The sequence below is a fragment of the Anomaloglossus baeobatrachus genome, chromosome 12, assembly GCF_048569485.1.
Source record: "Anomaloglossus baeobatrachus isolate aAnoBae1 chromosome 12, aAnoBae1.hap1, whole genome shotgun sequence".
Lineage (NCBI taxonomy): Eukaryota > Metazoa > Chordata > Amphibia > Anura > Aromobatidae > Anomaloglossus > Anomaloglossus baeobatrachus.
In genome coordinates, this window is record NC_134364.1 from 99,416,689 (window position 1) to 99,429,975 (window position 13,287).

Sequence of the window (13,287 nt, forward strand, 5' to 3'; positions counted from 1 at the left end):
GAATTGTCCGACTGAATTCGGATCTGCTTGTCTTCCAGCCACTGCTGGAACGCTTTCAGGGCAAGGTACACTGCCCGTATTTCCAGAACATTGATCTGAAGTGAGGACTCTTGCTGGGTCCACGTACCCTGAGCCCTGTGGTGGAGAAAAACCGCTCCCCACCCTGACAGACTCGCGTCCGTCGTGACCACCTCCCAGGATGGGGGTAGGAAGGATTTCCCCCTTCGATAATGAAGTGGGAAGAAGCCACCACCGAAGGGAAGCTTTGGTCGCCTGAGAGAGAGAGACGTTCCTGTCGAGGGACGTCGGCTTCCTGTCCCATTTGCGTAGGATGTCCCATTGAAGAGGACGCAGGTGAAACTGCGCGAAAGGGACTGCCTCCATTGCTGCCACCATCTTCCCCAGGAAGTGCATGAGGCGCCTCAAGGGGTGTGCCTGACCTTGAAGGAGAGATTGTACCCCTTTCTGTAGTGAACGCTGCTTGATCAGCGGAAGCTTCACTATCGCTGAGAGGGTATGAAACTCCATGCCAAGATATGTCAGCGATTGGGCCGGTGTCAGATTTGACTTTGGAAAATTGATGATCCACCCGAAACTCTGGAGAGTCTCCAGAGTAGCGTCGAGGCTGTGTTGGCATGCCTCTTGAGAGGGTGCCTTGATCAGCAGATCGTCCAAGTAAGGGATCACCGAGTGACCCTGAGAGTGGAGGACCGCTACTACAGTAGCCATAACCTTGGTGAAAACCCGTGAGGCTGTTGCCAGGTCGAACGGCAGTGCCACGAACTGCAGGTGTTCGTCTCCTATGGCGAAGCGCAAGAAGCGCTGGTGCTCTGGAGCAATCGGTACGTGGAGATAAGCATCTTTGATATCGATCGATGCAAGGAAATCTCCTTGGGACATTGAGGCGATGACGGAGCGGAGGGATTCCATCCGGAACCGCCTGGTCTTTACGTGTTTGTTGAGCAGTTTCAGGTCCAGGACAGGACGGAAAGACCCGTCCTTCTTTGGGACCACAAACAGGTTGGAGTAAAAACCGTGACCCTGTTGCTGAAGAGGAACAGGGACCACCACTCCTTCTGCCTTCAGAGTGCCCAGCGCCTGCAGAAGAGCCTCGGCTCGCTCGGGAGGCGGGGATGACCTGAAAAATCGAGTCGGGGGACGAGAGGTGAACTCTATCTTGTAACCGTGAGACAAAATGTCTCTCACCCAACGGTCTTTTACCCGTGGCAGCCAGGTGTCGCAAAAGCGGGAGAGCCTGCCACCGACCGAGGATGCGGATTGGAGGCCGAAAGTCATGAGGAAGCCGCTTTGGTAGCGGCACCTCCGGTGGTCTTTTTAGGACGTGACTTAGACCGCCATGAATCAGAGTTTCTTTGATCTTTCTGAGGCCTTTTGGACGAGGAGAATTGGGACCTGCCCGCGCCCCGAAAGGACCGAAACCTCGACTGCCCCCTCCTCTGTTGGGGTATGTTCGGTTTGGGCTGGGGTAAGTATGTATCCTTTCCCTTGGATTGTTTGATGATTTCATCCAGACGCTCGCCAAACAGCCTGTCGCCAGAAATTGGCAAACTGGTTAAGCGCTTTTTGGAAGCAGAATCTGCCTTCCATTCCCGTAGCCACAAGGCCCTGCGGAGTACCACCGAATTGGCGGATGCAACCGCCGTACGGCTCGCAGAGTCCAGGACAGCATTAATAGCGTAAGACGCAAATGCCGACGTCTGAGCAGTTATGGACGCCACCTGCGGCGCGGACGTGCGTGTGGCTGCGTCAATTTGCGCTTGACCTGCTGAGATAGCTTGTAGCGCCCATACGGCTGCGAATGCTGGGGCAAAAGAAGCGCCGATAGCTTCATAGATGGATTTCAACCAGAGCTCCATCTGCCTGTCAGTGGCATCTTTGAGCGAGGCCCCATCTTCCACTGCAAGTATGGATCTAGCTGCCAGTCTGGAGATTGGAGGATCCACCTTGGGACACTGAGTCCAACCTTTGACCACGTCAGGGGGAAAGGGATAACGTGTATCCTTAAGGCGCTTAGAAAAACGCTTATCTGGACAATCATGGTGATTCTGGACTGCCTCTCTGAAATCAGAGTGGTCCAGAAACATACTCTGTGTACGCTTGGGAAACCTGAAACGGAATTTCTCCTGCTGAGAAGCTGACTCCTCCACCGGAGGAGCTGAGGGAGAAATATCCAACATTTGATTGATGGACGCAATAAGATCGTTCACTATGGCGTCCCCGTCCGGAGTATCAAGATTGAGAGCGGCCTCAGGATCAGAATCCTGATCAGCTGTCTCCGCGTCAACCAGAGATTCCCCCCGCTGAGACCCTGAACAACATGATGATGTCGAGGGAATTTCCAAGCGAGCTCGCTTAATCGGTCTGGGGCTGGGGTCCGTGTCAGAGCCCCCAGCCTGGGATCTATGAGATACCCCCGGGGGACATTGTTGGTCCAACTGAGGGGGGCCAGGGAACAATGATTCAACAGTGTCCCTGTGCTGAGATACCGGTCTGGACTGCAAGGCTTCTAGTATCTTAGCCATAGTTTCAGAGAGTTTATCCGTAAAGACTGCAAACTCCGTCCCTGTCACCTGGATAGTGTCAGCAGGTGGCTCCCCCTGGGCCCCTCTTAGCAGAGGCTCCGGCTGAGTAAGTGCAGCAGGGGCCGAGCAGTGCACACAATGAGGGTCAGTGGAACCTGCCGGTAGCGGCGTCGTACATGCGGCGCAGGCAGCATAGTAAGCCTGTGTTTTGGCACCCCTGCCTTTTGTGGGCGCCATGCTATTGTCTTCCCTGAGCAACACAATAGGGTATATAGCCAAAAATCAACTGTGCACTATACAGTGTAAAGTATCTATATATATATATATATATATAATTGCCTTATTCTGTCTGTCTGTCTGTCATGCTCCAAAATTGTGTCCTTACGGTGACACAAAGCTGATTGGCCGCTGGGCTCGCCATGGCCCCGCCCCCCGCACGGATTGGCCGCTTGCCTCGCCTCGGCTCCTCCCCCCCCGCACGGATTGGCCGCTCGCCTCGCCTCGGGTCCGCCCCCCCCCGCACAGATTGGCCGCCACTCAGACTCACACTCAGACTCACACTCAGACTCACACTCAGACTCACACTCACACTCACACTCACACACACACACACACACACACACACACACTCAGAATCAGACTGACACTCAGACCGCATCCACGTCCTGCAGCGGCGGAACACACACACCTCACACACACATCAGATCGCATCCACGTCCTGCAGCGGCGGAACACACACACCTCACACACACATAAGAATAGACACACACACACACACATCAGATCACACTCACTCTCACACACACCTCACACACACATCAGATCGCATCCACATACTCACAACATCCCGTGATATCGCTTGCTTCTCGGCGGCGATACTGTGCTGTGAGCTTCCAGGACCTGCTGGAGGATCACATGGCCGGAAGCATGTGGTATCTCCGGATGTTGTGAGTGTGTCAGCGCGTATGTGCGATATCGTCAGTGTGTGTATGCGATCGGATGTGTGTGAGTGTGTGTGTGTGTGTGAGTGTATGCGATCGGATCTGTGAGTGTCGGCAGAGGAGCACGGCGTGCAGCACAGCTGCTGGGACCGCCCACCGGTGGGCACAGGGAGAAGTGGGGTGTGTGTGAGTGTATGCGATCATATGTGTGCGTGTTTACTGTCTGATGTGTGACTGTGGAGCACGATGGGGGGGTGCACAGCATGGGGCATGGACCACGATGGGGAGTGCGCAGCATGGGGGATGGAGCACGATGGGGAGTGTGCAGCACGGGGATGGAGCACGATGGGGGGGTGCGCAGCATGGGGGATGGAGCACGATGGGGGGTGCGCAGCATGGGGGATGGAGCACGATGGGGAGTGCGCAGCATGGGGGATGGAGCACGATGGGGAGTGCGCAGCATGGGGGATGGAGCACGATGGGGGATGCACAGCATGGGGCATGGAGCACGATGGGGGGTGCACAGCATGGGGGATGGAGCACGATGGGGGATGGAGCACGATGGGGAGTGTGCAGCATGGGGGATGGAGCACGATGGGGGGTGCGCAGCATGGGGGATGGAGCACGATGGGGGGTGCGCAGCATGGGGGATGGAGCACGATGGGGGGTGCGCAGCATGGGGGATGGAGCACGATGGGGGGTGCGCAGCATGGGGGATGGAGCACGATGGGGAGTGCGCAGCATGGGGGATGGAGCACGATGGGGAGTGCGCAGCATGGGGGATGGAGCACGATGGGGAATGCGCAGCATGGGGGATGGAGCACGATGGGGAGTGTGCAGCATGGGGGATGGAGCACGATGGGAGTGCGCAGCATGGGGGATGGAGCACGATGGGGAGTGCGCAGCATGGGGGATGGAGCACGTTTGGGAGTGCGCAGCAAGGGGGATGGAGCACGATGGGGAATGCGCAGCATGGGGGATGGAGCACGATGGGGAATGCGCAGCATAGGGGATGGAGCACGACGGGGAATGCACAGCATGGAGGATGGAGCACAATGGGGAGTGGGGATGGAGCACGATGGGGGGTGCGCAGCATGGGGGATGGAGCACGATGGGGGGTGGACCACGATGGGGGGTGCACACCTCCCCCCAAAACACACACACACACTGCCACACACGCACTGCACAACACACCACACACACACTGGGAACCACAAACACCACCCTACACAGACACCCACACACACAGACAACGCCGCAGACACACAACACCCAACACACAAACACCGCGGCACAGACAAATATACGCACATACCGCACAACACACACATTGCACAAAACATACCTCCCCCCAAAACACACACACACACCCACACAAACCGCGCAACACACACACACAACGCTACAGACACACAGCGCTCCACAAATAACGACCCCCCCGCTACACCCAGACAACACCCAGAACATGTACAGCCCCTACACAAACACTTGGTAACTACACGCAACAACATCTATATATATATATATATATATATATATATATATATAACAAAAATCATACATGAACTACACAATACGTAAATTCTAGAATACCCGATGCGTAGAATCGGGCCACCTTCTAGTATACCATAAACATATAATTTATAATTACACTTCTGCACAATGGGGCTAGCACCACAGGTGCTGCTTACCGCCCGCTTAAAGCGGTTGTGAGGCCACCAGAATCCCTGCCTGGGTCTCCCAGAATTTGTCCCCCTCTGCAGCGTCCGAGGAGCTGACAGGAATGGCTGCCGGCGTCCTGAGGAGAGGAGGGAGCCGTGGGCGTGACCCAGAAAGTGCGGGAACTGGTGCCCCACTGTGCACAGTGAGGGGGATGGAGTATGCAAAGCATGCTCCAGCCCTCGTTGCTGCTCGTCCTGTACAGCGTCCCGCCCTTCCCCTGCCTGTCAGGGCTGGGGGCGGGAGGAAAAAAGACTAGGCCGCAAAAGCCGGGGACTCGAGTAATAAGCGCGGCCGCCGTATAAGCGCGGCCGGCGCGGAAGTCCCCGGCGCACTACAAGTCCCAGCCGCGCCGCAGTGTTAACCATGGCAGCGGCGGTCAGCGCGGTAGTCCCCATACACAAACACACTCAGCGACGCTGAGTGTGTAATGGCACATTTAACCCGGTCAGCGCCGCGGTCCCCGGTGCACTAGCACACCCAGCAATGCTGGAGTGTTGCTGTGCGCGGTCCCCACGGGGACACAGAGTACCTCCAAGTAGCAGGGCCATGTCCCTGAACGATACCCGGCTCCTATCCAGCAGGCTCCTCAGGAGTTGTGGATGAAGCACGGTCTCAGTGCCTGGAGACCGATAGGGCTCTGGGTGAAGTGGGATCCTAAGGGGGATGGGGAAGGAAAACAGCATGTGGGCTCCAGCCTCCGTACCCGCAATGGATACCTCAACCTTAACAACACCGCCGACAAGAGTGGGGTGAGAAGGGAGCATGCTGGGGGCCCTATATGGGCCCACTTTTCTTCCATCCGACATAGTCAGCAGCAGCTGCTGACTAATCTGTGGAGCTGTGCGTGCATGTCTGCCTCCTTCGCACAAAGCATAAAAACAACTGAGGAGCCCGTGGGATGTATAGGCAGAAGGGGAGGGGCTTTACACTTTTAGTGTAATACTTTGTGCGGCCTCCGGAGGCATAGCCTATACACCCAATTGTCTGGGTCTCCCAATGGAGCGACAAAGAAAAAAACGCATCCGGCCGCCGCATGCGGTTTTTTCCACTGCGCATGCTCAGTAGTGTGCCGCAACCGGAAAAAAACGGACCGGCCGCATGTAAAAACTTATGCAAAGGATGCAGTGTTTTCGCCGCATCCGTTGCATAGGTTGCACAGCCGGATTGAGCCGCAGTGCTCAAACCGGATGTGTGAAAGCAGCCTTACAGGCTGCAGCCACCAGTAAGCCCTTATATACAGTATATAAGTGCAGACCTTTATTATACTTACCTAGGAAGGGATCGGAGCCCATAGTCGTTGCTGCTCTTGAGGTCAGCGCCTTCTCAGCCTGCCCTCAGCAGGCACACCAATGTGCGGGTGCGCAGGAGCGCCATTGAGGCCTCTGTGTGGATGACATAGGACACGTCTTCACACAAGGCTGGGAAGGAGGACGGCAATGGATGGAAGAAAGGAGACGCTGGACCCCAGAGCAGCAGCAACACACATCGGACCCGACTGCCTCTTGGGGAGTATAATAAAGGTGTTTTTTCTGAACAACAGATCAGCCTGGGCTCTTATATACATGTCTGTATCACTTGTCAGCATTGAAAAATAAAATAGCCCCAGAATACCGGAGAGTGCTGCCCGTCTTCCTTTGTTCTATGGATTTACTGGCTTCAGCTGAGCAATAGCACCTCGGTAGGTGACTCATTTATCCATCAGGATCAGAAAAAAGTCCCATGGTATACCCGGCAAGCCAAGAATATTATCAGGCAAGAGCCACACTGAATAGTGTTTGGAACGGGACTACTACACTACCTCCAATAGGTAAGCAGTGCGGTGCACATTCCTTCTTTTTCTCTTATAGGGCAGGGGTGGGGAACCTTTTTTCTGCCGGGGGCCATTTGGAAATTTCTACCAACCTTCGGGGGCCGCACAAAATTATCAACTTGAAAATTACCCTAATATATTTGGTCAAACAATTAACTCACTGTGGCGGCTGGAGCTTGTACTCTTTGGTGCAGCTGTAATATTAGGCGATGTTGATCCTTTTTGCTTTTCACAACTGCTTTTCCAGGTTTGAGTTGGCTGGGACTGCTGTATATACATCACAGGGGAGGGTTGGGAGGAATATAGATCACTGGGGAGGCTGGGGGCATAGACATCACTGGGGGGTACATACATCATTTATGGGGAGCACAAACATAGCTGGGGGGGCATATACATTGCTGGGGAGGGTTGGGAGGAATATACATCACTAGGGAAGCAGTAGGGCATAGACGTCACTGGGGATACATACATCACTGGGCGGCACAGACTTCACTGGGGGTATATACACATCACTGGGTTACACAGACATAGCTGGGGGGCACAAACATTGCTGGGGTTATATAAATAGCCGGGGACAAACAGCCCTGGGGGATGCCGGAGGGACACAGACAGCCCTGGGGGCACAGAGAATGATGGGAGAGGCTGGAGGCACAGACAAATCAGGGGGGCACAGATGGCACAGAGAAGGATGGGAGAGGCTGAAGGCACAGACAAAACTGGGAGAGGCTCGGGGCACAGAGATCACTGGGAAGACTGGGGGGGCACAGATCACTGGGGAGGGGCACAGATCACTGGGGAGGGGCACAGATCACTGGGGAGGGGCACAGATCACTGGGGAGGGGCACAGATCACTGGGGAGGGGCACAGATCACTGGGGAGACTGGGTGGGCACAGATCACTGGGGAGGGGCACAGATCACTGGGGAGACTGGGTGGGCACAGATCACTGGGGAGGGGCACAGAGATCACTGGGGAGACTGGGGGGGGCACAGATCACTGGGGAGGGGCACAGATCACTGGGGAGACTGGGGGGGCACAGATCACTGGGGAGACTGGGGGGGGCACAGATCACTGGGGAGACTGGGGGGGGGCACAGATCACTGGGGAGACTGGGGGGGGCACAGATCACTGGGGAGACTGGGGGGGGCACAGATCACTGGGGAGACTGGGGGGGGCACAGATCACTGGGGAGACTGGGGGGGGGGGGCACAGATCACTGGGGAGACTGGGGGGGCACAGATCACTGGGGAGACTGGGTGGGCACAGATCACTGGGGAGGGGCACAGATCACTGGGGAGACTGGGGGGGCACAGATCACTGGGGAGACTGGGTGGGCACAGATCACTGGGGAGGGGCACAGATCACTGGGGAGACTGGGGGGGCACAGATCACTGGGGAGGGGCACAGATCACTGGGGAGACTGGGGGGGCACAGATCACTGGGGAGACTGGGTGGGCACATCACTGGGGAGGGGCACAGATCACTGGGGAGACTGGGGGGGCACAGATCACTGGGGAGACAGGGGGGGCACAGATCACTGGGGGGGGGGCACAGATCACTGGGGAGACTGGGGGGGCACAGAACACTGGGGGGCACAGATCACTGGGGAGACTGGGGGGGGCACAGATCACTGGGGAGACTGGGGGGGCACAGATCACTGGGGAGACAGGGGGGGCACAGATCACTGGGGGGGGGGGCACAGATCACTGGGGAGACTGGGGGGGCACAGAACACTGGGGGGCACAGATCACTGGGGAGACTGGGGGGGCACAGATCACTGGGGAGACTGGGGGGGGGCACAGATCACTGGGGAGACTGGGGGGGGGGCACAGATCACTGGGGAGACTGGGGGGGGGCACAGATCACTGGGGAGACTGGGGGGGGCACAGATCACTGGGGAGACTGGGGGGGGGCACAGATCACTGGGGAGACTGGGGGGGGGCACAGATCACTGGGGAGACTGGGGGGGGGCACAGATCACTGGGGAGACTGGGGGGGGGCACAGATCACTGGGGAGACTGGGGGGGGCACAGATCACTGGGGAGACTGGGGGGGCACAGATCACTGGGGAGACTGGGGGGGGCACAGATCACTGGGGAGACTGGGGGGGCACAGATCACTGGGAGACTGGGGGGGGCACAGATCACTGGGAGACTGGGGGGGGGCACAGATCACTGGGGAGACTGGGGGGGCACAGATCACTGGGGAGACAGGGGGGGCACAGATCACTGGGGGGGGGGCACAGATCACTGGGGAGACTGGGGGGCACAGAACACTGGGGGGCACAGATCACTGGGGAGACTGGGGGGGGCACAGATCACTGGGGAGACTGGGGGGCACAGATCACTGGGGGAGACAGGGGGGGCACAGATCACTGGGGGGGGGGCACAGATCACTGGGAGACTGGGGGGGCACAGAACACTGGGGGGCACAGATCACTGGGAGGACTGGGGGGGCACAGATCACTGGGGAGACTGGGGGGGGGCACAGATCACTGGGGAGACTGGGGGGGGGCACAGATCACTGGGGAGACTGGGGGGGGGCACAGATCACTGGGGAGACTGGGGGGGGCACAGATCACTGGGGAGACTGGGGGGGGGCACAGATCACTGGGGAGACTGGGGGTGGGGCACAGATCACTGGGGAGACTGGGGGGGGGCACAGATCACTGGGAGACTGGGGGGGGCACAGATCACTGGGGAGACTGGGGGGGGCACAGATCACTGGGGAGACTGGGGGGGCACAGATCACTGGGAGACTGGGGGGGGACTGGGGGCACAGATCACTGGGGAGACTGGGGGGGGCACAGATCACTGGGGAGACTGGGGGGGGCACAGATCACTGGGGAGACTGGGGGGGCACAGATCACTGGGGGAGACTGGGGGGGGCACAGATCACTGGGGAGACTGGGGGGGCACAGATCACTGGGGAGACTGGGGGGGGGCACAGATCACTGGGGAGACTGGGGGGGGGCACAGATCACTGGGGAGACTGGGGGGGGGCACAGATCACTGGGGGAGACTGGGGGGGCACAGATCACTGGGGAGACTGGGGGGGCACAGATCACTGGGGAGACTGGGGGGGGCACAGATCACTGGGGAGACTGGGGGGGGGCACAGATCACTGGGGAGACTGGGGGGGGCACAGATCACTGGGGAGACTGGGGGGGGCACAGATCACTGGGGAGACTGGGGGGGGCACAGATCACTGGGGAGACTGGGGGAGCGCACAGATCACTGGGAAGTCTGGGGGTGGGCGCACAGATCACTGGGGAGACTAGGGGGGGCACAGATCACTAGGGGGGCATAGATCACTGGGGAGACTGGGGGGCACAGACACTGTGGGGGCACAGATCACTGGGGAGACTGGGGGGGCACAGAACACTGTGGGGGCACAGATCACTGGGGAGACTGGGGGGGCACAGAACACTGGGGGGGGCACAGATCACTGGGGAGACTGGGGGGCACAGATCACTGGGGAGACTGGGGGGAGGCACAGAACATTGGGGGGGCACAGATCACTGGGGAGAAAGAGGGGCACAGAGCACTGGAGGTACAGAGCGCTGGGGAGACTGGAGGGAGGCACAGAACAGTGGGGGGGCACAGATCACTGGGGAGAAAGAGGGGCACAGAGCACTGGAGGTACAGAGCGCTGGGGGCACAGGCAGACCCGGATGAGCTTGGATGTAGTTAGAGAACTGGGGGAGGCTGGGATCATTGAGCGCTGGAGGTGGCTGCGGGCACGGAGGGCTCTGCCGCCGGGCACAGAGAGCAGCAGCCGCCGCCGGGTACAGAGAGGAGCAGCCGCCTTCGCCGCTGGGCACAGGGAGCCGCTGGGCACAGAGAGGAGCAGCCACCGCCGGGCACAGGTAGCCGCCGGGCACAGGTAGCCGCCACCGGGCACAGGTAGCCGCCACCGGGCACAGGTAGCCGCCGGGCACAGGGAGCCGCCGCCGCAAACTGCCGGGCACAGGGAGCCGCCGCCGCAAACCGCCGGGCACAGGGAGCCGCCGCCGCAAACCGCCGGGCACAGGGAGCCGCCGCCGCAAACCGCCGGGCACAGGGAGCCGCCGCCGCAAACCGCCGGGCACAGGGAGCCGCCGCCGCAAACCGCCGGGCACAGGGAGCCGCCGCCGGGCAGGGAGCCACCACCGCTGGGCACAGAGCGCTGCTCGGCACAGTAAGACCTGTGGGATGATTGGCAGTCAATCCTCTCCTTTTGATTTTAGCGCCCCTCACGCCGACCCCACCTACAAAGTACGTCCTCACGTAGGCAGTGCCAGCGTGGGGACGTAGTCTTTCAGGTAAAGGAAATGCAGCGTTCAGCATTGAACGCGCTGTGTGGGGTTTTAAAGGGCCAGCAGCCACCAGGATGCGGCTGCCGCCCCAGCACTGCAGTCCCCGGGAATCAGCCCGGGGGACGTAGAAAAAGTAGTCGCGGGCCGCGTACGGCCCGCGGGCCGGAGGTTCCCCACCCCTGTTATAGGGGAAAACCTGGTGACAGGTTCCCTTTAAATTGTGGGCTCCCTCTAGTGGTGAGGATGCAACAGGTTTATGTTGTGGGCTCCCTCTAGTGGTGAGGATGCAACAGGTCTATGTTGTGGGCTCCCTCTAGTGGGGAGGATGCAACAGGTCTATGCTGTGGGCTCCCTCTAGTGGTGAGGATGCAACAGGTCTATGTTGTGGGCTCCCTCTAGTGGTGAGGATGCAACAGGTCTATGTTGTGGGCTCCCTCTAGTGGTGAGGATGCAACAGGTCTATGTTGTGGGCTCCCTCTAGTGGTGAGGATGCAACAGGTCTATGTTGTGGGCTCCCTCTAGTGGTGAGGATGCAACAGGTCTATGTTGTGGGCTCCCTCTAGTGTGAGGATGCAACAGGTCTATGTTGTGGGCTCCCTCTAGTGGTGAGGATGCAACAGGTCTATGTTGTGGGCTCCCTCTAGTGGTGAGGATACAACAAGTCTATGTTGTGGGCTCCCTCTAATGATGAGCATGCAACAGGTCTATGTTGTGGGCGCCATCTAACGGCGAGGATGCAACAAGTCTATGTTGTGGGCGCCATCTAATGATGAGCATGCAACAGGTCTATGTTGTGGGCGCCATCTAACGGCGAGGATGCAACAAGTCTATGTTGTGGGCGCTATCTAGTGGTGAGGAAGCAACAAAGCTATGTTGTGGGCTCCCTCTAGTGGTGAGGATGCAACAGGTCTATCTTGTGGGCGCCATCTAGTGGTGAGGAAGCAACAAGGCTATGTTGTGGGCTCCCTCTAGTGTCGAAGACAAAAAGATTGGTCATGTTGAATTCCAACATGCCCGATCCTTCCTTCCCATGAAGCCTATCTTACCTCTTTCTGTGCCACGTTGAAGGGGATGGCGTTGGATAAATGTTCCCTTCGGATGCCGCTCCACCTGGTCCTGAAATCGGTGACGGGACAGGCGGGCCGTACGTACTTGTCGTATACCACGTCCCCCTGGTAATTCACGATGCTGCACCGCGCTAGGGCGCTGTTGCGACCCCTTAAACCCGGGTGCCCACCATTTCACAGTCAATAGCAAGCACCTTGTGGCTGGGTGGCACCGCCGCGGCGGAGGGGAGGCCGCTTTCATACTCGCTGAGCAACAGGTTGCGGTGCGGTACGAGGTGGCGGTCGGGTGGCGGGTTCCTTGGCGCCGCCCATAGCAGGGGAAGGGCGGTCTTTGGAGGGGGGTGGGAGGACAGGGGCGGTTTGCGGCGCAGTTTTTACGGATGCTTAACGTGCCCGGTTGGCACGGGGCGCCCACTGTTACGGTCCGGATGATCCGTCCTGCTGCCTCCCCGGCCCATGACCCTCCGCCTGTCCATTCGGCCGACTCCGGCCCCACGCGTTTCGCGTCTCTCCAGCTTTCTTATTGGGCAGCTGTTTTTGTTGTGAGGAATCTGCGTTTCTCCAGATATTTCCGCCTTCTCAAGAACTGCTTGTGCTTTCGATTTCCTAATCCGCTCAGCGCCCTCGACAAGCCGGAGGACACATCTATGTTGATAAACGTGTCAGCCATGATGGCTTCCCTCACCGACAATGTTACGTGTTTTTTCCCCTGCTTCATCCGACGGCGAGAAAGCGACATCACCTACAACACACAAGATACATAGTTACACATTAATGCTCGTACTGTAAAGAATCCCTTTGTTGTTCTATACGTTGACCTGAGGAAAGACTCTTAATATATGTATAATTCACAGATTTTCTCCTCGTAAACGAGCGCCGATCCCAAATATATTCATTTTTTATACATT

At 58.4% G+C, this 13,287-nt stretch overlaps 1 pseudogene; it reads right to left on the reverse strand.

The window, feature by feature from the left end:
- The window catches only part of LOC142258173 (uncharacterized), a 40,228-nt pseudogene that overhangs the window by 26,486 nt on the left and 455 nt on the right, over window positions 1–13,287 (reverse strand).